Source organism: Macaca nemestrina, chromosome 2 (assembly GCF_043159975.1).
Source record: "Macaca nemestrina isolate mMacNem1 chromosome 2, mMacNem.hap1, whole genome shotgun sequence".
NCBI classification, from domain to species: domain Eukaryota; kingdom Metazoa; phylum Chordata; class Mammalia; order Primates; family Cercopithecidae; genus Macaca; species Macaca nemestrina.
Genome location: NC_092126.1, coordinates 203,728,205 through 203,756,063, shown reverse-complemented (window position 1 = coordinate 203,756,063; position 27,859 = coordinate 203,728,205). Strand labels below are relative to the sequence as shown.

The 27,859-nt window shown below is 38.6% G+C and overlaps 1 long non-coding RNA gene across 1 annotated transcript in view; it reads right to left on the bottom strand.

Annotated features, from left to right (window-relative positions):
- Positions 1-27,085, bottom strand: part of LOC139362096 (uncharacterized) — a 38,840-nt gene extending 11,755 nt beyond the window's left edge. The window contains exons 1-3 of the long non-coding RNA XR_011620439.1: positions 26,857-27,085; positions 13,037-13,221; positions 10,470-11,728 (exon numbers count right to left, since the gene is read on the bottom strand). This is a non-coding gene — a long non-coding RNA (uncharacterized lncRNA). The remainder of the gene's footprint in view (positions 1-10,469; positions 11,729-13,036; positions 13,222-26,856) is intronic.
- Between the last annotated feature and the right edge of the window lie 774 nt (positions 27,086-27,859).

The window sequence follows — 27,859 nt, the reverse complement described above, 5'->3', positions numbered from 1 at the left end:
CATGCCTATGTCCTGAATGGTACTACCTAGGTTTTCCTCTAGGGTTTTTATGGTATTAGGTCTAATATTTAAGTCTTTAATCCATCTTGAATTAATTTTCGTATAAGGAGTAAGGAAAGGATCCAGTTTCAGCTTTCTACTTATGGCTAGACAATTTTCCCAGCACCATTTATTAAATAGGGAATCCTTTCCCCATTTCTTGTTTCTCTCAGATTTGTCAAAGATCAGATGGCTGTAGATGTGTGGTATTATTTCTGAGGACTCTGTTCTGTTCCATTGGTCTATATCTCTGTTTTGATACCAGTACCATGCTGTTTTGGTTACTGTAGCCTTGTAGTATAGTTTGAAGTCAGGTAGCGTGATGCCTCCAGCTTTGTTCTTTTGACTTAGGATTGTCTTGGTGATGCGGGCTCTTTTTTGGTTCCATATGAACTTTAAAGCATTTTTTTCCAATTCTGTGAAGAAACTTGTTGGTAGCTTGATGGGGATGGCATTGAATCTATAAATAACCTTGGGCAGTATGGCCATTTTCACGATATTGATTCTTCCTATCCATGAGCATGGTATGTTCTTCCATTTGTTTGTGTCCTCTTTTATTTCACTGAGCAGTGGTTTGTAGTTCTCCTTGAAGAGGTCCTTTACATCCCTTGTAAGTTGGATTCCTAGGTATTTTATTCTCTTTGAAGCAATTGTGAATGGAAGTTCATTCCTGATTTGGCTCTCTGTTTGTCTGTTACTGGTGTATAAGAATGCTTGTGATTTTTGCACATTAATTTTGTATCCATGAGACTTTGCTGAAGTTGCTTATCAGCTTAAGGAGATTTTGGGCTGAGACAATGGGATTTTCTAAATATACAATCATGTCATCTGCAAACAGGGACAATTTGACTTCTTCTTTTCCTAACTGAATACCCTTGATTTCTTTCTCTTGCCTGATTGCCCTAGCCAGAACTTCCAACACTATGTTGAATAGGAGTGGTGAGAGAGAGCATCCCTGTCTTGTGCCAGTTTTCAAAGGGAATTTTTCCAGTTTTTGCCCATTCAGTATGATATTGGCTGTGGGTTTGTCATAAATAGCTCTTATTATTTTGAGGTACGTTCCATCAATACCGAATTTATTGAGCGTTTTTAGCATGAAGGGCTGTTGAATTTTGTCAAAAGCCTTTTCTGCATCTATTGAGACAATCATGTGGTTCTTGTCTTTGGTTCTGTTTATATGTATGCTGGATTATGTAATTTATTTTTTAAAATGGAGGTTTAAGTGGTTCATTCTACAGGCTGTAGAGAAGACATAGCACTGGCATACACTTCTGGGAAGGCCTCTGGAAGTTTACAGTCATGGCAGAAGTTGAAGCAGAATCTTGCACATCACAGGGCAAAAAGCAGGAGCAACAAACAGAGGGGTGAATTATTACACACTTTTAAATAACCAGATCTTATGGGAACTCACTCACTCTTATGAGGATAGTACCAAATGGGATGGTGCTAAGCCATTTATGAGTAATCCACCCCGATGGTTAAATCACCTTTCACCAGGCCCATCTCCAACATCGAGAATAACATTTAAATACGAGATTTGGGAGTGGACACACATTCAAACTCTTTCAGAGGAGTCTTTATGTTTTTTCAAATACAAGATTATATCATAAGCAAAAAAGATAATTTGACTTCTTTTCCAATTGGGATGCTTTTTACTACTTTCTCTTGTCTGATTGCTCCAGATAGGACTTTCAGAATTATGTTGAATAACAGTGGTAAGAGTGGATATTTTTGTCATCTTCCAGATTTTAGAGGAAAGGCTTTTAGTTTTTCCCCCCCTTAGTATGATACTAGCTGTGGGTCTGTCATATATAACTTTTATTATGTTGAAGTATCCTCCCTTACCCAGTTTTCAAAGGGTTTTTTGTTATTAAAAATATTAAATTTTATCAACTTTTTAAAGCATAATTGAAATAATTATATGGATTTTGTCCTTCATTCTTTTTTGTTTGTTTGTTTTTTCTTTTGATGAAATCTGCCTCTGTCACACAGGCTGGAGTGCAATGGCATGATCTTGGCTCACTGCAACCTCTGCTTCTCAGGTTCAAGTGATTCTCCTGCCTCAGCCTCCCAAGTAGCTGGGATTACATGTGCCCACCATGGTGCCTGGCTAATTTTTGCCTTTTTAGTAGAGATGGGGTTTCACCATGTTGGCCAGGCTTATTTCTAACTCCTGACCTCAGGTGATTCACCCACCTCGGCTTCCCAAAGTGCTGGGATTATAGGCGTGAGCCACTGAGCCCAGCCCCTTCATTCTGTTTATATGATATATCACATTGATTTGCATGTTGAACCAGCCTTGCATCTCTAGGATGAATCTCACTTGGTCATTATGAATTATCTATGTATGTATCATTTAATTCAGTTTGCTAGGTTTATTGCAAATTTTTGCATCAATATTCTCAGATCAAGGAATGAGTTGGGAAATGTTCTTTCCTTCTCTATTTTTCAGTCTGGTCCTACAGACTTTTTATTATGACTTAATTTTGTTATTTGTTATTGGTCTGTTCAGGTTTTCTTTTTATTTTTTCCTAGTTAAATCTTGGTAAGTTGTATATGTCTAAAAATTAATTTCCTCTAGGTTTTCTAATTTGTTGGCATACAATTGCTCATGGTAGCCGCTAATAATCCTTTGATTTTTTTTGAAGCATTGCTTGTAATGTCTCCTTTTTCAATTCTGATTTTATTAATTTGTATCTTCTCTGTTTTTCAGTTAGCCTGTCTAAATATTTGTCAATTGTTTTACTTTTCAAAAATATCAACTTTTGTTTCATTGATCTTTTGAATTTTCTTCATTTTATTTATTTCTACTCTAATCTTTATTATATCTTTCCTTCTAATTTTGAGTTTGGTTTGTCCTTTTTAATCTAGTTAATTAAGATGTATTGTTAGGTTATTTATTTGAAGCATTTCTGTTTTTTATGTATGCACTTACAGTTATACATTTTCCTTTTATAATAGTACCTCTTTTACTATATTCCATAGGTTTTGCTATGCTATATTTCCATTATCATTTGTTTCAAGAAATTTTTCTATTTTCAACTTTTTATTGACCTACTGATTATTCAGGAGCATATTTTTTTTTAACGTCCAAGTGTTTGTATAGTTTCTGAAATTCATTTTTTAGTTTATTTCTAGTTTTATTCCATTGTGGTCAGAGAAAATGCTTGACATTACTTCAATTTTTTGAATGTTTTTAGACTTGTTACTTAACATATGGTCTATCCTTGAGACTAACCCATGTGCTGAGGAGAAGGATGTGTATTCTGTAGCTGTTGGATGCAATTTTCTGTAAATATCTATTAGGTTCATTCATTATATAGTGCAGATTAAGTCTGATGTTTCTTTGTTGATTTTCTGTCTGGAAAGTCTATCCAATGACTAGAGTGGGATGTTGAAGTGTCCAGCCACTATTGTGTTGAGGTCTCTTTCTTTAGCTCTTACAATATTTTCTTCATTTATCTAGGTGCTTTAGTGTTGGGTGTATATATATTTCCAATTATTATATCCTCTTGATGAATTGATCTCTATATTATTATATAATGACCTTCTTAATCTCTTCCTACAGTCTTTTGTTGAAATCTATTTTTGTCTGGTATAAATATAGCTATTTCTGATCTTTTTTGGTTTCTATTGGCTGGAGTAACTTTTCCCATCCTTTTATTTTCAGTCTAAATGTATCTTTGTAAGTTTTTGTTTGTTTGTTTGTTTTTTGGCCACAGATTATTGTCTTGCTTCTCTATCCAGTCATCCACTATTTGTCTTTTGATTGGAGTATTTAGTTTAATTACATTCAATGTTAAAAGCTCTTACTCCTGCCATTTTATTTGTTTTCTGATTGATTTTTGTTCTTTCATCCTTCTTTTCTTTCTTCCTGTCTTCCTTTTAGTGAAGGTGATTTCTCCTGTAATATAATCAAATTTCTTGCTTTTTACTTTTTGTACATCTGTCGTATGCTTTTTGATTTGAAATTACCATAAGGCATGAAAATAGTATCTTATAACACATCATTTTAGATGGTAGACAATTTAACACTGATTGCATAAACAAAGAAACAAGCAAAGCAACTAATAAAAGCTCTACACTTTAATTTTATTGCCATTCTTTTAATCTTTTTGTTGTTTCTCTTCAATCCCTATTTTAATGTCCATGTCTTGGAAATATGTTGTAGTTATTTTTTTTTTATTGGTTGTTTACTCTATTTGAGATTTTTGCACACCATAATTACCGTGTTATAACATTCTGTGTTTTTCCGTGTGCTATTACTAATGAGTTTTGTACTTTCAGATGATTTCTTATTGCTCACTTTTTTTCTCTCAGGTTAAGAACTCCCTTTAGAATTTCCTGTAGGACATGTCAGTTATTAATGAAATCCATCAGTTTTTGTTTGTCGGGAAAAGTTCTTATTTCTCCATCAGGTTTAAAGGACATTTTTGCCAGATACATTATTCTAAAGTAAAAGTCTTCTTTTCTTCAGGTTTTTTAATATGTCATGCCATTCTCTCAGCCTGTGAATTTCCCCCTGAAAAGTCTGCTGTCAGATGTATTGGGGTTCCACTGAATGTTATTTGTGTCTCTTCTCTCGCTGCTTTTAGAATCATTTCTTTATCCTGAACCATTGGGAGTTCAGTTAAGTGCCTAGAGGTGGTCTTCTTTGGGTTAAATCTGCTTGATGTTCTGTAACTTTCTTGTACTCGAATGTTGATATCGAATGTTGGGGAACTGCTTAATATTATTTAACACTATTTCTTTAAATAAATGTTTAACTCTAATCTCTTTTTCTACCTCCTCTTTAAGGGCAATAACTCTTAGATCTGCTATTTTGAAGCTATTGTTTTTAGATTTTGTAGGCATGCTTTAGTTTTTATTCCTTTTTGTCTCCTCTGACTTTGTATTTTCAAATAGTCTGACTTCAAGTTCACTATATCTAGCTTCGTCTTGATCAATTCTTTAAGTAATTCTGATGCATTCTTCAGTATAACAATTGCATTTTAACTTCAAAATTTCTGCTTTATTCTTTTTATTTCAATCTCATTGTTAAATTTATCTGCTAGAATTTGGGATTTTTTTCTCTGTGTTATATTGCATTTCTTTGTATTACCTCAACCAGCTATTTTGGATTTCCTGCATGAAAGGTCACATATCTGTTTTTCCAGGATTTGTCCCTGGTGCCTTACTTAGCTTGCTTGGTGAGGTCATGTTTTCCTGGATGTTCTTGATACTTGTAGATGTTCATTTATATCTGGGCATTGAAGAGTTCTGTCTTTATTGTAGTCTTCAGAGTCTGGGCTTGTTTGTGCCTATTATTTTGGGGAACACTTCCCAGGTATTCAAAGCGACTTGGGTCCCAAACCCAATAACACAGTAGTTTATGCAAACACATAGAGGTACTGCCTTGGTGGCCTTGGATTAACATCAAGAAAAATTTTCTTGATTTATCAAGTAGAGACTCTTGTTGTCTTCCCTTACTTTCTCTCAAACCAGCAGTCTCTCTTTCTGTGCAGAGGCATGTGGAGCTGGAATTGGGGTAACATAAGCACCGCTGTGGCCACCACCACTGAGACTGTGCTGGTTCACACCTGAAGTAGGCACAGAACTTGGTCTCACCCAAAGCCCACTGTAACCACTACTTGGCTACAATATAAGTTTACTCAAAGCCCTAGGACTCTATGATTAATAGATGACAAAGCCATCCAGGTTTGTGTCTCTGCCTACAGGGTGGCAATTTCCATGAGTGGGTCCATAGATGCTATCTGGAAGCCCAAGATTAAAGTATAGAATCTTTAAATTGTACCTGCTCTTCTATTTTACTGTAGCTAACCTCGCACTTAGGGCATAAGACTAAGTATTTTCTACCCTTCCTTCCCCTGTTTGCAGGCAGAGGAGCTTCTTCTATAACTCCCAACATCACTGGTCCATGGGAGGATTCTGCCCAAAGACTCTTTAGTTAGCTTGTGATAAATTCTGCAATGCTTGGGACTCAACCTTTGGTCCAGGGCAAGTGCAGAAATGCTGACCAAGCCCCTAGGCCTGGACTCAGGGACTCTTAAGAATCTGCTTGGTGCTCTACCTCACTGTGCCTGAGCTGGTATATCAGGTGCAACACAGAGTTCCCTTTACTTTCCCCACTGCTTTTCTCAAACAGAAGAAGTCTTTCACCATAGCTACCACAGCTGGAAATGTGCTGGGTCACACCTGAAGTTAGCACTTCTCAGGCCCAATACCCATGGTGTATTGCCTGGGTATCACTGTTTTTATTCTGGGTACAGGGGTTCTTTAGTCAGCAGGTGAGGAATTCTGCCAGGTCTTTACTGACATGGCAGCACTGACTTTAATGTTAAGTCCCCCAGTCACTGTGCTCTCGCTTTCCCAAATTCACAGGTTTCTCTGTGTTGTGTGGCTGCTGCTGGGTGGTGGTGGGGGAGTGTTGTTGTAAGCACTCCCTTAGCTGCTCTGGCTGGTGTCCCAGTAGGCCACATTCTCCCCACCCTCCACATTCCACCGGCAGTATGGCTTGCCTAATAATTGAAGTCCTTGTGGCCTAGACTGCCTCTTAAGTCCTCTTAGGGTCCAATAGCACTTCAACTCATGATGGCAAGGCTTGTAACAACTCAAGCTCCCAACACTGAGATGGGAGATTTTCTTCTTGCTGGGGCCAATCCAAATTCTCCCTCTATTGGCAGATGTCATGTCAGCTGAGTACAATCTGGTTCTGCTTTTCACTGTGACAGGGCAGTACTGAGTTTATTGCAAAACCTCACAAACTGTGCTCTCCCTCTCCCAAACATATGATCTCTGCACCACGTGGCCACTACTGGTGGTTGAAAAAGAGGTGGCATCAGTGTTTCCAGACTGTCATTTTCTGTGTCTTCTCCAACGTCTCTTTCAGTGATATGAAGTTAATACCAGGTACTGTGAATGCTCACTTACTTTTTGGTCCCTTTGACAGAGCTTCTTGAATATAGTGAGTTGTGAAAATTTGGTGTTTTGGTATGGGGATGAGTGGCATAGGCTTCTATTCTGCCTTCTTACTCTGTCTCTGCCTTAAATTTTTTAGATTCAGGGAGTACGTTTCAGGTTTGTTACGTGGATATATTGTGTGATGTTGAGCTATGTGAGATATAATTGATCCCATCACCAAGGTAGTGAGCATAGTACCCATAGTTTCTCACCCCCTGCCCTCCTCTCATGTCTATTTTTTACATCTTTATATTCATGAGAACCGCATGTTTAGATCCCACTTATAGGTAAGAACATGTGGTACTTTGTGTTCTGTTCTTGTAATTTCTCAGGATAACGGCCTCCAGATGCATCCATGTTGCTGAACAAGACATGACTGTATTCTTTTTAATGTGTGCATAGTATTTTATGTTGTTTATGTAGCATATATTTCTACTCAATTTATTGACTCACATGTAAGTTAATTCTATGTCTTCCCTAATGTGAATAGAAATATGATTAATATACAAGTGCACGTTGGGTTTCCTTTTGTAGAATTTTTAATTTTCTTTTGGATATATACTCAGTAATGGAATTGCTGGTTTAATGGTACTTCTGTCTTAAATTCTGTGAAAAATCTGCAAACTGCTTTTCACAGTGGCTAATTTACATTCTCACCACAGTGTATAAGCATTCTATTTTCTCTGAAGTCTAACCAGAATTTGTTATTTTACTTTTTAATAGTAGCCATACTGAATAATATGAGATGGTATCTTACATTGATTTGCATTTCTCTGATGATTAGTGATGTTGAACATTAAGAAAACCATGCCATTAAAACATTGACAAGGGACATAAGCAGACACTTCTCAAAAGAAGACACACAAGTGGGATTCTTATTCTATCAAAATAAGCTGCCTTTCTTTTGAAAAATACAAAATCAGACCATTTGAAAATTAACTTTAATTTTAGTGATTGACAGTATGTTTCCCCTTCTCTATCTCCTTTTCTTATTTGTGATTTTTTTTCTGATCATTATGAATCCACTCAGCAGTGTAACCTCCATTCTTAATCTGTGTGAATTGTGCTGATGAGCTAGTTAGCTCTCTTAAAATCACCAACAAAAGAGTTTTAAATTTCCTAGTTGGCAATACATTTTTAGCATGACACAGGATACTCTTAGAACAATGACTTCTGGTCCAGGCATTATGGATTATGATGATTAGTTCTCTGGATTTCTATAAGCTTTGAAATTAAGAGATATAAATCTAAAATAAATTGGACTTCATACTCTTTACACATTGATTGGGTTTGTTAATTATTCCATAGGAAAACAGATAAAAGACTTTTGTAGAATTCAATTCTGTTTCACCATATTTAGGGTTACAAGAAGGAACTGACGTACTTGAGACACTGAATTAACCTCAGTCATCACATGTGATTTTTCTACAGTTTTTTAATGGTACCGATGTTCTTTTCAATATGTCAATGCCTAGCTTGGGTTTCTGGGGGAGACATGAGTAGCTAGTACTATCCATCTAAAGCATAATGTTCATTACTTGGAATAATAGTGTCATAAGATAGTCTTCAAGATGATGCCCTCAATTTCTTTCCTCCCTGCATGCACATGCTCCTCTTTACATTGACAGGTAGAGTCAAATCTCCCATTTCTTGAATCTGTGCAGGTCACAATGACTTGTTTTACCAATAGGATACAGCAGAAGTCACATTCTAAGATCTCCAAGGCTAGTTCATAAGAAGATTTGTAGTATTTCCCTGTGTGTCTTGAGACAAACTACCATGTGTGAGGACTCCAGGTAACATGGAGAGATCAGATAGGCATGACACACAGCAACCAATGTGCACTGCCAGCCATGTGAGTAACCCGTCTAGGCTCTTTAGCCTAGCTGAGCTTTCAGGTAACTTCAGCAGCAGCCAACAAACAGCAACAGCAAGAAAGACTCCAAAAGAGAACTTTTGTAGTGCTCGTCAACCCACAAAACCATGAGAAATAATGTTATTTAAAATTACTAAACAAATAATAACAATAAACAATATTAAACAATAAATAATTCCTTAAGTTTTGGAATGGCTTACTATTCAGCAAGAGAGAGCTAGAACAAGTACTAAATATTGCAAAATACTGAAAAAGTATAAGTTTACTTGTGTAATATACTTGTATGTTTTAAAGCCATTGACATTTCTGGACAGAGTGTAAAAGTGAGTACTGATTAAATGATTCCCAAGAGTTGTCTGTTGTATCTCAACATCATCATTTACCAATGGGAGCTGTATTTTGCTTTTGGAAAATATACCTTTTAAACTTCATTTAAAAAAATATACTAACAGTTGGCCGGGCGCGGTGGCTCAAGCCTGTAATCTCAGCACTTTGGGAGGCCGAGGCGGGCGGATCACAAGGTCAGGAGATCAAGACCATCCTGGCTAACACGGTGAAACCCCGTCTCTACTAAAAAATACAAAAAAAAAAAAACTAGCCGGGCGAGGTGGCGGGCGCCTGTAGTCCCAGCTACTCGGGAGGCTGAGGCAGGAGAATGGCGTGAACCCGGGAGGCGGAGGCTGCAGTGAGCTGAGATCCGGCCACTGCACTCCAGCCTGGGTGACAGAGCAAGACTCCGTCTCAAAAAAAAAAAAAAAAAAAAAAAAAAAAATATACTAACAGTTGTTTAGAAAGGCACATGCTATTTTGAAAAAATTCTGAGAGCACCAGAAAAGTGTAAACTTTCAGCCTCTAATCATATTTATAAGCTGTTTAACCCATAAATCCAAAGTCTGATGGCAAATACGTTTATGTTACGCTGACATTTGGATAAATAAGTTAAACTAACAGTTTTCTTTTTAAATGATAGGCCTTATAATTGGTATAATGTTGAGATGGCTGCAGTGGATGGGCTCACCACGATAATAACATTTTCTCTTTAATACTTTTTCAGAACATTAAGTGACAACCAGAGAGTCTAAAGCCGGGTTACACAGCAGTAATAATATCAGAGTGACACTATTTGCAGCAGCAGGACTGGAATTCTTGCTGTTGAGGTTGGTGGTAGAAAACTCAATTATGGGTGGCTTCTGCTTCAGGCTTAGAAGGTGTGTTGGAACATTTCCTGTTTAGAACTTTCTAACACTTCCTGACTAGAGCTGTTTACAATAGAAACAAACCTCTCCGATTTTGAATTTAGCTAATTTATTGTTATAATTTGTTCATATGTTTCTACTTTCATGTAGACAGAAATTGTATCTTATACCTCTTTTTCTTCAGCAACGGTGTGCCTGTCACCTAGTTGAATTGTCAGGTTTGTTGAATAAGTAAAGTAGAATTACACCAGAAGTAAACTATTAAATTTATCAACTTTACTCAGAAAACATATAGCTAAGAAAGATGTATGAATCAATTCACTCACTTATTCAACAAACATTTATTAAGTGACTACAGTATACTATGAGCTAGGAATATGGCAATAAACAAATCTCACCTTGTCTCAAACTTCAGTGGATCCAGGAGTCTGTAGAAGTTTAATTCTTGCTCAATCAGCAATTCCTTTTCACTGAAGACTTGGCAAGAAGGTTGGAGAAGGCAAGAGTGTGTGAACCCAGCAGATGTTTGTGATGCACCTACTGTGTGCCAGAAGCTATGGTGTCACAGGATCTGCCTGTCTCCTAGGAAAGGTGAACACCAAAAACATTATTTTAAGCAACAAAAAATGCCAAGTATGCCAAGTGATGGAGAGGCAAAGCACTGGGTCCCAAGAATATAATGGGCACTGGGCCTAGTGCAGGGTCCAGGTGTCTCTGGCATGGTGCGCTCTTAGGTCATTGTTATCCCTCCTTGTTGCTCCTGTTGTCTTCTTCAGTTACATCTGCTTCTCTGCATTTCTTCATTTTACAGTGTGTGGGATGCAGTTATCTCTGAACAGGAATAAGCAACTGTATACCTGTTATGCTGTGCTTGATGCTCTGCATTGATGTACACTGGGCCGAGGTTTCCCTGGTGGACTGCTTGGGGCATTCTGATCATCTGGCTCTGAAGACTTGTTCACAGAGGTGTACTTGCCAGACAGGGAAGCCAGAGATCTGGGGTCAAAGCCAGAGATCTGGGGTCCTTTGTTGAGGCCACTCTCACCCTGCTTATCTTCCCTGACATACCTAACAGATGAAGCTCAGGTGAGTAATGCATGTCTCTTTCTTATTGCTCTTTTAGGACAATTATTTAGATGGAAGTAAATGAAAATAATGTTATTAGGGGATAAGATTGAAATCAATCCCATTTGTAAAAAAGGAAGTAGATTATTTGTGAACTGTAATACTTTATTTTTAGTGAGAAATCACCTTAAAACTTGGAACCTGGATACAGGATAATTACTTCATTCTGCAAATGTTCAAATGTTTAGTAACAAACTATATGCCAGGACTGTGCTAGGTACTAGGGATACATGATTGAATATATAGTATAAGATTCCTTGGAGTTTCATATAAATGGCTAATGCAGTGTATAGACAGTGTGGTAAAAAGATATTTCTGAGATGCACAGAGGATAGGTAATAAAGGGTCTTTGAATAATGGATAAATGTGCTTGGACGTTTCACTCAGGGCTGTTGAAGTTTTTGAAAGTCAGTGGTCTCAGAGTTTTGGCATTTTCAGGCCCTGCTAAGTACTTTATTTCTAGCTGATTATTGGCCACCATTACTGATTATCAATTGGCTCTGTCTGATCCAGTAACTCCACCACTGGGTATCTACACAAAGGAAAAGAAATCAATGTATCAGAAAGATGCCTGTACTTGTATGTTTGTTGCAACACTATTCACAGTAGCACAGATATAAATCAACCTAAATGTCCATCAACAGATGATTGTAGAAAGAAAATGTAGAAAATATACACTATGAAATACTATTCAGGCATAAAAAGGAATAAAATCATAACTTTTGGAGACATATGGATGGAACTGGAGGCCATTATTTTAAGTGAAACAAGCCAGACACAGAGTAAACATTATATTTTATCACTCGTAAGTGGGTGCTAAAAGATGTGTAGGTATTGATGTAGAGAGTGGAATGATAATGGAGACTCAGCAGGGTGAGGGGATGGAAGGGGTGAACAGTGAGAAATTACTTCATGGGTACAACGTGCGTTATTTTGGTGACGGATACCCTAAAAGCCCTGACTTCGCCACTGTGCAATCCATGCTTACAGCAAAATTGCACTTGTCACCCATAAATTTATACACGAAAAGTCTTAGACCTCTCTCTTCTTTCATAAGCCTCAGAGCTCAGTGATCCCCTTGGATCTCCTCCGCCTGCTGAGTTTTGACTTTCCTACCTAAGGTGATTTTGGGCATAGATAAGGGAGTGTTTCAGGAAGACGCTCTCAGGCACGCTGCTTCTGAAGAAACAGTAGAGGCTCTTGTGGTGGCCTTTATCTATTCACTGCTTTAAGCAAGGAATAAAGCATCTGTGGCTAAAATGTAAAAAACTGTGCTTCCAACCCACCCTTCAGACCTGACAGAAGAGATTTTACAATTTTAAGGGAGCAGCTTTTTCCTGAACCAAAAGGGCAGAGTAGTACAAAGGCCAGTGTCATGTAAGCACCTTTCCCCATCTGTAACATAACTCTCAGATACTATTCTCACAGCTGGAATCGGTACAATGTTTTGACTGAGGTACTGGAAAAGCCTATGAGCTCATTATCATTTGACCATATGAATAATGTAAAATTTAGGCAGAATTTTATTTGAAAGAATTATTTATACAAGTTTTAGTTAGCTGATTTATATTGCGGTTATTTCAAACAATAAAAATCAGATTGTTATGTTGTTAGCTAGAAATATTTACAATAATACGTGGTCTTGATTATCTCACATGATGAATTGAAGATGAAAGAAAAAAGTTTATCTTAGGGAACTCTATGACAGTTTCTGTTTAACTTTGCCTAATAGTGACTTCAAACTGTTGTGCATATAGAGGGAACTCCTGACTGAAGAGACTTTTTTTGACTATTATGCTGCATTTATTATTGTAACTTTTTAAGATCTGGGGGAACATACCTTTAGTCTCAGTTGGCCCAGTAAATGTTTTGGAGTCAGCTTCTGTGTCATGTGCTGAGTACTGAAGCAACAGTGGAGACAAGGCTGCTGCCCTCGCAGAGTCTGGGGGAGAAAATCTGATGGAGTATGGCAGGGAACACGCTGGGAGCATCCCAGGATGCCAAAAGCGCACACAGATGGAACACCTGAGTTAGAACGGGGGAGGGTCAGACAAGGAGAGGTGTCAGGAAAAACAAGGAAAGATCTGCAGGAATAGAAACACTCTTGAGAAATCCATGGGGAATGAAAAGAGAATGGCTGAGCAGCAGCAGACTGTCAAGAAGGAAAACAAGAAGTAGCAGCCAAAGAGGTTGATGGAGAACGAGGAGAAAGATGGTGACACTGAAGCCAAGGAAAGGAAAGTGTTTCAACATTTCTGGAAAACATATCACATGCTCTGTCTTAACCTTGCTGTTTTACCAGTCATATAGCCACATTCCTGGTTCTGAGATGTCCAGCACGAAAGATGTTTCTTTTAGTTTGCTTAACCCAGCATTTGCCAGAATAATCTGGGCTCGGTGTGAGTGTGTGCGTGTGTGCACGCACGCCTGTGTGTTCCACTAATATATCACTGGGGCTAGTGTTCTATACAACATAATTATAAAACACTAGTTTTTAAAACACTGGTTTTATCCATCCTATGTTCAGCTGCAGCAATACTTACAAAGGTCAACTTTGATCACGTGTCTTAGTTAATAAAGGAAACAAAACAAACTAATGAATAAAACCCACCCTGCAGTGGCTCTTCATTACCTGTACAATGGAGCCCACCTGGCTTGGCCTCAGTGCCCTGTGCTGACCTGGCCTTGCTGCCATCTGCCTGCTCCTTTGCCTCCCCTTTCCTCCTGGAGAAGGTAGGGATGATCTGAGCTTTGGCCAGCATGGAACATGTGTCCTTCTCCTAAAGCAGACCACGTTTTCCTGAGTCCACTTTAATCTCTTTTAAAGGTATAGATCAAACAATTTGTATTTTCTGGCCTCTCCTTTTCTCCCCTTCCAATCTCCATAGAGAGATCTGACCTTTCCTTAAAGTTTTTGGTCAGGTCCCACTCCGTTTGCAGTTTTCCTGGTACGTACTTTACTGGTACATGAATTTTGCTATACCAGCCCAGGTGTTTCATTTATGTCTCATTTTATAACATCTTTTTTCTCTTAGAGCTTACTTCACTTATTTATTCAATCTTTCCACAATATAATTGTATGTCATATAATTTTATATTTATTTTCATTTCAAATTAAAATAATAATTTTATCATTATTTTCATTGGTATTTATATATCTTTTCTGTAAAAATGGAGACTTTCTAAATAGATCTTTATTAATGTTGAAAGGACAAAGCTTTCAAAGCTTTAAGTCTTTGTCTCAGCCAAAGGGAGTTCCCCGCATGAATGAAGGAATGAAACACTTGCATTGTTGCATTAGATATTATTACAGAGAAAGAGAAACATGTAATGGAAAATTGCTAACTTTGCCTCAGGGAGATCAGGATGATTCACTGAGAAAGTTTGAATTGGTTTACAAAGCATGGTTCTGAGTTTCCTAGGAGAAGGAGAAAAGTTACGGTAGGGCATAAGAAGTAATGCCCACATCAAAAAGTTAGAGAGATCTCATATTAACAACCTAACATCACAACTGAAAGAATTAGAAAAGCAAGAAGAAATCAACCACAAAGCTTGCAGAAGACAAGAAATAACTAAAATCAGAGGTGAATGGAAAGAAATTGAGACATAAAAAACTGTTCAAATGATCACTTAATCAAGGTTTTTTGAAAAAATTAATAAGATAGATAGGCACTAGCTAGACTAATAAAGAAGAAAAGAGAGAAGATTCAAATAAATGCAATTATAAATGATGAAGGGAATGTTACCACTGACCCCACAGAAATAAAAATAACAATCAACAACTATTACGAACACCTCTACACACACAAACTAGAAACCCTCGAAGAGATGAATACATTCCTGGACACATACGCCCTCTCAAGACTGAAGCAGGAAGAAATTCAGTCCCTGAGCAGACCAATAATGATCTCCAAAAATTGAATCAGTAAAAAACAGCCTACCAACCAAGAAAAAAAAAATCCCAGGACCTCATAGATTAACAGTCAAATTTTAACAGATGTACAAAGAAGACCTAGTACCATTCCTACTAAAACTATTTCAAGAAATAGTGGAGGAGGGACTTCTTCCCAACTTGTTCTACGAGGCCAGCATCATCCTGATACCAAAGCCTGGCTGTGACACAACAAAAAAAGAAAGCTTCAGGCCAGTATCCTTGATGAACATCCATTCCATAACCCACAACAAAATCCCTGCAAACCGAATCCAGCAGCACATCAAAAGGGTAATTGACCACAGTGAAGTAGGCTTCTTCCCTGAATGGAAGGTTGGTCCATCATGGGCAAATCAATAAAATGTGATTCATAACATAAATAAAACTAAAGATAAGAACCACACAATTGTCTCAATAGATGCAGAAAAGGCTTTCAGTAAAAATTGAACAATGCTTCATGTTAAAAACTCTTAATAAATGAGGTATTGAAGGAACATACCTCAAATAAAGGCCATCTATGACAAACTCACAGCCAACACTATACCAAATGGGAAAAATCTGGAAGCATTCTCCTTGAAACCAGCACAAGACAAGGATGCCCTCTCTCACCACTCTTATTCAACATAGTATTAGAAGTCCTTGCTGGAGCAATCAGACAAGAGAAATAAATAAAGGGTATTTAAATAGAAAGAGAAGTCTAACTACCTCTGTTTGCAGACCACATAATTCTCTATTTAAACCCTATAGTTGTGACCCAAAAAGCTCCTTAAGTTGATAACAACTTCCACATGGTTTCAGTACACAAAATTTGCTAGCATTCCTATTCACCAGAAGAGCCAAACTGGGACAAATCAGAGAGGCAATTTTATTCAAAATTTCCACAAAAAGAATAAAATACCTAGGAATACAGCTAACCAGGGAGGTAAAAGATCTCTACAATGAAAATTACAAAACACTACTCAAAGAAGTCAGAGAAGACACAAACAAATGAAAAATTATTCCATGTTAATGGAGAGAAAGAACTAATATCATTTAAATGGCCATGCTGCCCAAAGCTATTCCTAGTAAACTACCAATGACATGCTTCACGGAATTAGAAAAAGCTATTTAACAATTTATATAGAACCAAGAAAGAACCTAAGTAGCCAAAGCAATCCTAAGCAAAAAGAACAAAGCTTGAGGCATCACATTACCCGACTTCAAACCATACTATAGCACTACAGTAGCCCAAACAGCATGGTACTGGTACAAAAACAGACACACACACACCAATGGAACAGTGTAGAGAGCCCAGAAATAAGACCACACACCTACAACCATGTAATGTTTGACAAAGCTGGCAAAAACAAGCAATGGGGAAAAGTCTCCCTATTCCATAAATGGTTCTGGGATAACTGGCAAGCCATATGCAGAAGATTGAAGCTGGACTTCTTCCTTACACCATATACAAAAACCAACTCAAGATGGATTAAAAACTTAAACATAAAACCCAAAACTATAAAAACCCTGGAAGACAACCTAAGCAATACCACCCTGGACATAAAAGCAGGGAAAGATTTCATGATAAAGGCATCAGAAACAATTATAACAAGTGCAAATATTGACAAGTGGCATCTAATTAAACTTAAAAGTTCTGCTCAGCAAAAGAAATTATCGATAGAGTGAAGAGACAACCTGCAGACTGAGAAAACATGTTTACAAACTATGTATCTGACAAAGGTCTAATATTCAACACAAGGAACTTAAATAAATTTACAAGAGAAAAATAAACAACCCTCCTAAAAAGTGGCCAAAGAATTGTCTACTCACGTTCTTAGTCTACTTTTTGATGGGATTGTTTGTTTTTTTCTTGGTAATTTGTTTGAGCTCGTTGTAGAATCTGGATATTAGTCCTTTGTCAGATATACAGGTTGTGAAGATTTTTCTCCCATTCTGTTAATTGTCTGTTTACTCTGCTGTTCCTTTTGTCATGAAAAAGCTCTTTAGTTTAATTAAATTCCACCTATTTATCTTTGTTTTTCTTGCATTTGCTTTTGGAATCTTGGTCATGAAATCCTTGCCTAAGCCAATGTCTAAAAGTTTTTTTTCGATGTCATCTTCCAGAATTTTTATAGTTTCAGATCTTAGATTTAAGTCCTTGATCCATCTCGTGTTGATTTTTGTATAAGGTGAGAGATGAAGATCCAGTTTCATTCTCCTACATGTGTCTTGCCAATTATCCCAGCACCATTTGTTGAGTAGGGTGTTCTTTCCCTACTTTGTTTTTGTTTGCTCTGTCAAAGATCAGATGGCTGTAAACATTTGGGTTAATTTCTGCATTCTCTATTATGTTCCACTTGTCTATGTACTTATTTTTATACCAGAACTATACTGTTTTGGTGACTATGGTCTTATGATATAGTTTGAAATGAGGTAATGTGATGCCTTCTGATTTGTTCTTTTTTCTTAGTATTGCTTTGGCCATGCGGGCTCTTTTATGGTTCCATATGAATTTTAAAACTGTTTTTTGTAGTTCTGTGAAGAATGATGGTGGTATTTTGATGGCAATTGCATTGAATGTGTAGATTGCTTTTGGCAGTATGGTCATACACAATTCTTAGAAGGTATACAAATGGCCAACAGACATATAAAAAATGCTCAACATCCCTAATAATCAGGGAAATGTAAATTACAACCACGATGCGATACCACCTTACTCCCACAAGAATGGTCATAATAAAAAAATGTAAACATAATAGATGTTGGTGTGAATGTGGTGAAAAGGGAACACTTCTACACTGCCAGTGGAAATGTAAAGTAGTACAACCACTATGGAAAACAGTGTGGAGATTCCTTAAAGAACTAAAAGTAGAAGTGCCATTTGATCCTGCAATCCCACTACTGGCTATGTACCCAGAGGAAAAAAAGAAGTTATTATTCAAAAAAGATACTTTTACACATGTATTTATAGCAGCACAATTTGCAATTGCAAAAATGTAGAACCAATCCAAATGCCCATCAACCAATGAGTGGATAAAGAAACTGTGGTATATATGTAGGATGGAGTACTACTCAGCCATAAAAAGAAATGAATTAATGGCAATTGCAGCAACCTGGATAGGACTGAAGACTATTAATTTAAGTGAAGTAACTCAGGAATGGAAAACCAAACATCATATATTCTCACTTATAAGAGGGGGCTAAGCTATAAGGATGCAAAGGCATAAGAATAACAATGGACTTTGGACACTCACGGGGAAAGGGGTAAAGGGGGTGATGGATAAAAGGCTACAAATTGGATTCAGTGTATACTGATGAAGTGATGGATGTACCAAAATTTTACAAATCACCAATAAAGAACTTACTAATGTAACCAAATACCACCTGTTGCCCCAAAACCTATGGAAATAAAAAAAAATTTAAAAAGTGGGCAAAAGACATGAACACTTTTCAAAAGAATACATACATTTGACCAACAACCATAGAATACAAAGCTCAATATCACTGATCATTAGAGAAATGCAAATCAAAGGCAAAGTGAGACACCATCTCACACCAGTCAGAATGGCTACTATTAAAAAGTCAAAAAATAACAGATGCTGGCAAGGTTGTGCAGAAAGACAACATATACAATGTTGGAGTGTACACTGGCCCTACCATTGTGGAAAGCAGTATGGTAATTCCTCGAAAGAGCTAAAAGCAGAACCATCACTTGACCCATCAATCTCATTACTGGGTATATACCCAGAGGTATATAAATTGTTCTACATAAAGACACAAGCATGTAAATATTTATTGCAGCACTATTCACAATAGTAAAGACATGGAATCAACCTAAATGCCCATCAATGACAGGTTGAATAAAGATAATGTGGGACATTGTAGAGGAAAAATTAAATATAAATTTGAACTCAATTGAACATGGACACAGACAACGGTCACTAAGACCCGGAACAAGTTGTGTGAGCCCCTTGAGGCATTCATTCAGCGCTGCTTCGGAGAACTAGTTATTGAAAAACAACAGACAATTACAAAAACAATTGTACCACCACGCTGGGCTAATTTTTGTATTTTTAGTAGAGAGGGGGTTTTACCATGTTGGTCAGGTTGGTCTCAAACTCTTGGATTCAAGGGACCTGCCTGCCTCGGCCTTCCAAGGTGCTGGGACTACAGGTGTAAGCAACTGCGTCCAGCCTAAAGTGTAGTATAAATCTAGTGTTTTGTTGTTGGTTTTCTATCTAGACAATCTGTTCAGTGCTGAGAATGGGGTGTTGAATTCTCCAGCTATTGTATTAGCATCTATGTCTCCCTTTAGATCTAATAATATTTGGTTTATATTATATATCTTGGTGCTCTACTGTTGGGTGCATATATATTTAGAACTGTTACGTCCTCTTGCTGAATTGATCCCTTTTTCATTATATAACAGCCTTCGTCTTTTTAAAATTACTTTTGACTTAAAGTTTGTTTTATCTGATACGAGTACAGCTACCCTGTTTGCTTTTAGTTTCTGTTTGCATGTAATATCTTTTCCCACCTTTCCAGTCTATGTGTGTCTTTACAGATGAAGTGAATTTCTTGTAGGCAACCTACAGTTGGGCCATGTTTTTTAATCCATTCAGCCAGTCTATATATTTAAAGGGGGGAAAATTAAACAGTTTACATTCAAGACTATTATTGATAGGTGAGGACTTCTGTCATATTGTTAACTATTTTCTGTTTTTTTAATATATCCTTTGTTTCTTTCTTCCCCTCTTATTGTTCATCCTTATAATTTGGTGGTCTTTCTGTAGTGATAAAGTTTGATTCTTTTCTCTTTCTCCCATTGTGTGTGCTCTACCAGTGAGTTTTATACTGTTTTGTGTTTTCTTGATAGTAATTATCATTTCACTTCCAGAGGTGGGACTCCCTTGGGCATTTCTTATAAAGCTGGTCTAGTGGTGATGAATTCTGTCAGTTTTTGTTTGTCTGAGACATGTCAGGACTTTAGATTCAGGGCCTGATTCTAGTTCCCTGCCCTGTGGCAACAAATAGAAACAGATCCCTGGTACCCTGCTTAGGTACTAAGCCAGCTAGTTGTGAGCAGATGAGAAAATCAAATCCTTCTATTTTGCCAGGGATTCAGTCCCAGGATTGTAAATATTACATTTTGCTTTTCATTTCACAGAACTGTGAGATTAGAAGGTGAGCTGGGCAGCCTGCCCAGCAAGACATTATGATGTATACAACACAGTGAACTATGAAGGAGGTGTCTTTAAAGGCATTTACAGCACATACCTGATTTTGTTTATTTTCATTTTGCTCTTTATTTGTAGTAGTAGATAAGGAATTAAGAAAGAAAAAAGAAGTGCTTTGACTAGCTCTTTTGCCTTTGAAAGTAGCATTAGTAAAATCTCCTCTTCTTTTTTATTCTTATAAACTTTACCCAATTCACTCTTCCCCTCAGCCCATCTGTGTTCACTTGATGTTCTTGCTGCTCTCAGTTTTTAAAAGCTTATTCTAAAATTACATGAGAGCAACCCGATTTTGATAAAATTAGAATTCTGGTAGGGATGGCTTACCATGAGGCTGTTGAGAGAGAGGCCCAGGAAGACTTTTGTACTTTTTATTTCAACCTCTCTCAGTTAAACTTACAATTTGGTAGATGATATAATTACCTCCCTTGGGCAGGTCTGTATCTCTGCCTTGGAGAAATAAAATAACAAAGTCCAAAGTAGTCTCCTCATTCAAAGGTGTTGCAAATGAAGGCTGTTTAGATCTTCATGTATTAGCATTTGGGTTTTAATCTTTCTGGGACTCCTGATAGAAAATTCCTTTAAATTTATTGTATAATTCTAAAATATTGGACATATTTGCCTCAAGCATCTGTCAATATCCTTATTATTTTAACTCCACTCCACATTGCCCTCATTAGTCATCAGGTCCTACTGATTTTTAACTCCTAAGTATTTCTCAAATCTGTCTCCTCAGTATGTATTGTTGGTTATATAACTCCATCTCCATTGTCACTGTGCTACTTTAGACCATCTTTTCTTGTCTAGATCAGTGCCTGGCTTATATTATGAGCTTTGTAAAGTTGGATCAATGAATGAATGATTCATAATCTGGACAACTGCACTCTAACACTTAACTGAATAAAATATCTTAGATCTATCTTCCATGTAAAAGCAACTATCTAAAATGAAAATCTTACTTTGATAATCTCCAGCTTAATAAACCTCTTAGATGGCTCCCAGACATCCCCAAAACCATCCCTCATTGCACTGATCAAAAAAATAAAATTTAAAAATTTTAAAACTAAAAAAATTAAACATTTCATTGGTCAAAAAGCAAAAACAAAAATGATCTCTGAGCTTGCCTCGCTCATACCCCAGCCTGCTGTGCACCCCTCTCTCACCCCCAGCCTACAGGGACCACCCAACAACCTCTTCTTTGCTACATAACCCTTACCCTCCGTCTTCAAGACTCATACTTTCTCCTTAGAAAACTTTCCCCCCACTTCCTGGAAACAGTAGATTCTTTCTTGCTTATGGTTTTTGTAATGACATCAGCCATTTAGAATTCATGATGTCTCCAGGCCCCACTGTCTGCCTTTCCACAGATCTTGCTCAGATAATCCATCAGGATTTAGTCACAGATCCAAAGTAAGGAGCTACAAGGGAGCTTCAGGCTTGGTCTCTTTGGGTTGAAGCTAGAAAACTAATCTAAACTAATCACAAAAAACGAAGCCGACTAATAGTCCACCCATACATCCTAGGAATAACTATTGCTTTTTTTGCCCCCAGCCAGTCTCTCCTTCTTTACATTTCTTTTAAACACAGTATATTAACACAACACTGTGTGACAACTGGGATTCAGAAAACCTAGATATAGGTCTCCACCAGCTATGCTATGAGTCAGCCATGAAAACTCTCTGGGCCTCATTGACTGAATCTGTAAAATCTGACTTGATGAGGATTATATTCATTGAACTCTGAGGTCCTGTCCATTTCTTACACCCTGATTCAGAGACGGCACAGAACCCCTAACCCAGACGTTCTTAACTAGGCTTCCTGTATGTCTGGGAAGGTGATGAAAGAACTTCAAGGGGATCATTAGCTCTTTAAATTCTATGTAAAATCCAAGGCAGGGTGCAGTGGCTCATGCCTGTAATCCCAGCACTTTGGGAGGCCGAGACGGGTAGATTGCCTGAGCTCAGGAATTCAAGACCGGCCTGGGCAACATGGTGAAATCCCATCTCTATTAAAATACAAAATAATCAGCTGGGTGTCGTGGCACGTGCCTGTAGTCCCAGCTACTCAGGAGGTTGAGACATGAGAATTGCTTGAACCCTGGAGGCAGAGGAGGCTGCAGTGAGCTGAGATCGTGCCACTGCACTCCAGCCTGGCGACAGAGTGAGACTCCATCTCAAAAAAGAAAAAAAACAAGAAAGAAACCACGATGAGATGCCATCTCACACTAGTCAGAATGGCTATAGTTAAAGAGTCAAACAATAAATGCTGGTGAGGTTGTAGAGAAATGGGAACTTATACACTGTTGGTGGGAGTGTAGTTCAACCATTATGGAAAGCAGTTTGGCAATTCCTCAAAGAGCTAACAGCAGAACTACCATTCAATAGGTCTGCTTGCAATCCCATTACTGTGTATATTCCCAGAGACATAGAAATTATTCTCCCATAAAGACACATACATTCAAATGTTCATTGCAGCCCTATTCACAATAGCAGACATGGAATCAACCTAAATACGATCAGTAACAGATTAGATAAAATGTGCCACATATACATTATGGAATACTATGCAGTCATAAAATAAAGAGATTATGTCTTTTTTGGCAACATGGATGTAGCTGGAGGCTATTATCCTTAGCAAACTAACACAGGAACAGAAAACCAAATACCACATGTTCTCAGTTGTAAGTAGGAACTAAATAAGAACTTAGGAACTCAAAGAGGAAAACAACAGACATTCAGGTCCATTTGAAATTAGAGGGTGGGAAGAGGGAGGGAAGAAAAAAGATAGCTATTGGGTACTGGGCTTAATATCTGGGTGATAAAATCATCTGTACAGTGAACCCCTGCGACATATGTTTACCTTGTAACAAACCTTCACATGTAACCCCAAACCTAATATAAAAGTTTTAAAAAGTTAAACTTTAAAAACTCTTAGGAAAAAGGATATGCAAAAATCTTGTAACATTAAATTTGGTGATGGTTTCTTGATGGTTACACCAAAAGCATAGGCCACAAAATAAAAAACAGATAAACTGGACTTGATTAAAATATGAAACTTTTGTTTTTTTGATATGAAAAACACTCAGCTGTGTTTTTTGATTTTAAAAAAAAGCACCTCTACTAAAATTTGTTAAGAAAAGCATGAATGACAGAGTGAAATGACAACCAGCAAATGGGAGAAAAGATTTGCAAATCATGTATCTGACTAGGTATATAAGGTATAATATAATAGGCAGAATGTATAAAGAACTTCTAAGGCTCAACAACAGAACAAAACAACAACAGCATTTATAAAAAGGAAGAGGACTTTAATCTATATTGGGTCAATAAGTTTACAGAAAAATGCTCAGCATCACCAGTCATGAGGGACATGCACATCAAAACCACAATGAGATACCCAGTTAAATCTATTAGGGCAGCTATATAAAAACCAAAATAACAAAAAATGAAAAAGAACAAGTACTGGCTAGGATGTGGGGGAAGTGGAACCCTGGTGCATGGCTGTTGAGAATATAAAATGGTTTATCGACTATGACAAATAATTTGGCAGTTCATCAGAAAGTTCTACATAGAATTACCACATGTTTCAGCAACAGGTGGAACACTTCCATATGTTTCAACTACAAGTGTACCCAAAATAATTAAATGCAAGGACTTAAGCTGCAACCTCTGCCTCTGGGGCGTAAGCGATTCTCGTCCCTCAGTTTCCCAATAGCTGGGACTACAAGGATGGAGACCACATCTAGCTAATTTTTAAATTTTTAGTAGAGACGGGGTTTCGCCATGTTGCCCAGGCTGGTCTCAAACTCCTGAGCTTAAGTGATTTGTCTGCCTCGGCCTCCCAAAGTTTTGGATTACGGGTGGGAGCCACCATGTCTGGCCTCTGTTATTCAATCTAAGAACTGTAGGTTTTAAAATTTTATTCACTTATGCACTGATACTTTCACACCAATTTTTATAGTAGCATCATTTACAGTACAAAATGTAAAAACAAATCCAGATATCTTCTAAGAGATAAATAGATAAAGAAAATGTGGTATGGACATAAAAAGGAATATTATTTAGCCTAAAAATGAAGCCAGTGCTGATGGGCATGATGGCTCATGCTTATAATCTCAGAACTTGGGAGGCAAAGATGAGAGGATTTCTTGAGACTGGGACTTTGAGCCCAGCCTGAGCAACATAGCAAAATGCTGTCTCTACAAATGTACAAAAATGTGCTGGCCTTGATGGTGAGTGCCTGTGGTTCCAGCCACAGGGGAGGTCCATCTGCTTCAGAAGGATCACTTGAGCCTGGGGAGTTTGAGGCAGCAGTGAGTCATGATTGCATTGCTGTGCACTCCAGCCTGGGTGACAAAGAGAGGCTCCATCTCAAAAAAAAAAAAAAAAAAAAAAAAAAAAGCAATGCTGATACATGCTACAATATGGATGAATCTTGAAGACATTTTACTATGTAAAATAATCCAAATGCAAAAGGATAAATATTTAATGCCAAACTGTGTGTGTAGGGGAATGTCATATAAGGCTGGCCCATTCTCAGCAGGAGCACATTGTTAGGATGTTAGAATATTGGTGGCTCATTATGTTTACACACCAGGTTATGGCTGGCAAAGTAGAGAGGCAAGTGCTGCTGTGGTACTCATCTACCCCAATGATTGTTCTGAGTCCTGGGACTGTTATCTGGTGCCTTCCAAGGCTGAAGGTCTGTGTAGACATAATCCTATGCCTCATCTGGGGAGCAGAAAGTTGCATGGGGTATAAGGAGCAGCAGTGATGGCCAGCCATAGCTCTGAGGCTTCCAAATCTGGCTGCCAGTTACTGTCTGTGCAGAGATCCACACAGGAGATTGGCAAAAGGATGTTAATGGGGTAACACTGTTTCATCTGGCGAGGGGCAAAAGCTTGCTGCTGCCAACAAAGGCCAGCATTGAAATGAGGTGAGTGGAAGAACAGAGGGTTCTCCAAATCAGCCCAGAGATGGCTGAGAAAGGGTCCCTGCACAGACACTGCCATAGCAACTCTAAAGGGCTCTGTCCCATATATTAACACACATATATATACGTACATGAATACACACACAGATACAGACGTAGATGTAGATATTTACTCTATTGCTTCTATTTCTCTAATACAACCTATAACTAGCAAAAGACTGCATAAGTTATCGAAAACATACTAACAAGAAAAGTCCAGAACCAGATGGCTTCACTGATGTATTGTTTTAAACATTAAAAGCTGTAACTCCAATGTTTCTCACTCTAACAATTGCAGTTAGTCAATGCAATATACCAACTCAGTAGAAGGAATTTTAGAAAACAACATGATCATTTCAATTGATAGAGAAAAATTTGACATAATCCAAAACACCTTTATGATAACAGCACTTAGTAAACTAGATAGAGACTAAAACTTCCTCAACATTAACAAAAAGTACATATAAAAAACTCAAAACTACCATTACATGCAATAGTGAAAGACTAAAAACTTCCTCCCTAAGATCAGGAACAAGACAATGATAGTTGCGTTCATCACTTCCGATCAAAATTGTAATACAAATCAGGACAGAATAATTGAGAAATACAAGAAAAGAAACACTCAAATTGGAAAAAAAAAATAAGCTTATTTCTACATATAGATTATATATAATTAAAGTCCTAAGTACTAATAGTAAAACTGTTAACAGTAATACAGCTGCAGGAGCTGTTGACAACCATTTAGTTCATGTATTTTAGCCTTTTTTTTTTTTTTTTTGAGATAGAGTTTGGCTCTTGTTGCCCAGGCTGGAGTGCAATGGCGTGATCTCGGCTCACCGCAACCTCCACTTTCCGCATTCAAGCGATTCTCCTGCCTCAGCCTCTCCAGTAGCTGGGATTACAGGCATGACCACCACACCCGGCTGATTTCATACTTTTAGTAGAGACAGGGTTTCACCATGTTGGTCAGGCTGGTCTCCAACTCCCGACCTCAGGTGATCCACCTGCCTCTGCCTCCTGAAGTGCTGGGATTACAGGCGTGAGCCACGGCGCCCGGCCCACTCTAACCAATTTTTTAGCTTGGGTTGCTTTCCCATGCACCTTATAAAAACATTTCCTTCATGCCCCTCGCGTGGGGTGGGTGCTTTCCATTTCACCAGTCACTGTTTGCTCAAATAAACTGGTTAACGTTTTAACATGGACTCCCTTTAATTTTTCACAAGACAGACTGGGGACCCCACGGGCCGCAGCTCCTCCCAGGCACACACCGTTTCGGGTTTCTGCCCTGATGACCCACCTGGCGCCCCGGACGATCTGGGGAACACTCAGGGCTTTGGGCGGGTAGCAGGACTCCGCGCAGGGACGGGCCCTGATGGCACGGGCGGGACGCGGAGGTCCCCGCTGCTGGCCCAGCCACCATCCTGCAGCCACAGGGGACTGAGGGACAAGCTGCGCCCGAGACTCGAAGCTGACCTTGGGGAGGCCGATCCTGCCGGTTTCACAGCCTGCTCTCCCCTCTCGGGACGCCGAACCCCGCATACTCACCATTTCCCAGCTTCCAGGAGGTCCTGGCATCTTAGCTATGCGTCCTCAAGGACAGCAGATCACAGGGCAACAGAGGCTGTGAGGAGTCGCCCGGAGCTCCCGAGGTGGAGAAGGTGGAAGAGTGGAGATGAGATAGATCCCAAGTTCCGGCGCGAGCAAGAGACAAAGTTCCGGCCAAAGGCTGGAAGCCATGCCCGCCCCTCCTCTCCAAGGCCCGCCTGATTGGAGGGTTCCCACGCTGGCGCCACTGACTGGATAACCCTAACCCCCCCACCAGGGGGGCGGATCACGAGGTGAGGAGATCCAGACCATCCTGGCTAACACGGTGAAACCCTATCTCTCCTGAAAAATTAAAAAAATAAAAAATAAAAAATAAAAAAAAGCCTAGTGTGGTGGCAGGCACCTGTTGTCCCAGTTACTCAGGAGGCTGAGGCAGGAGAACAGCGTGAACCCAGGAGGCAGAGGTTGCAGTGAGCCGAGAGAGCACCACTGCACTCCAGCCTGGGTGACAGGGCAAGACTCCGTCTCAAATAAATAAATAAATAAAATAAAATAATAATGGCCGAGTTTGGTGGCTCTCATCTGTAATCCCAGCAATGTGGGAGGCCGAGGCGGACGGATCACCCAGTCACGTGTTAGAGACCAGCCTGGCCAATGAGGTGAAGCCCCGTCTCTACTAAAAATACAGCAAATACCCGGGCGTGGTGGCGCGCCTGTAGTCATAGCTGGGGGGGGGGGGGGGGGGGGGGGGGAGGAGTGAGGCAGAGGGATCTCTTGAACCCAGGAGGCGAAGGTTGCCATGAGTCGAGATTGCGCCACTGCACTTCAGCCTGGGTGACAGCAAGACTCCATCTCAAAAAAATAAACAGAAAAGAAAGAAAAATAAAAAAGAAGGAGGAAGAGAGAAAGAAAGAAAATAAAGAAAAAGAAGGAAGAAAGAGGAAGAAAGAAAAAGAAAAGAAAAAGAGAAAGAAAGAAAGAAAGAACTGGAGAATGAAATTCG